Below are 445 nucleotides of genomic sequence, written 5' to 3' on the forward strand. Positions count from 1 at the left end.
GATTTCGAGTTTTACATTTTATTACAAATATGATTTACATCAATACCCTCTAAGTACATTGTTATTGCTATATATTTCCTTCTGATGTCATATGCCAGTCTAAGTCTGTTTACTGATGTCATCTGCACAATTCAGTGTTTTATTTTGTTTACAAAAATGTGTTCCTCTTTTACATCGTTTGCATTATGTAATAAAACTATCATTAAAATAAATTTATTTGACAGGAGTCATCTTCCTAAATCAAACTATAAGTATGGTTAAGATATTGGTTACTCTATCATTCTACCTATGGACAAATATAAAGAAACAGACTGAGATATAATTTCCTGTGGTTTCTTTTGAATTACTGTAGTTAAATTTCACCCAGAGGTTTCTCCATACAGGTAGAACTAGATTTGTTAATCTGAAACTACCCTGATTCTTTCTCTTACTGATATATGTATAT

Source organism: Penaeus monodon, chromosome 21, assembly GCF_015228065.2.
Source record: "Penaeus monodon isolate SGIC_2016 chromosome 21, NSTDA_Pmon_1, whole genome shotgun sequence".
NCBI classification, from domain to species: domain Eukaryota; kingdom Metazoa; phylum Arthropoda; class Malacostraca; order Decapoda; family Penaeidae; genus Penaeus; species Penaeus monodon.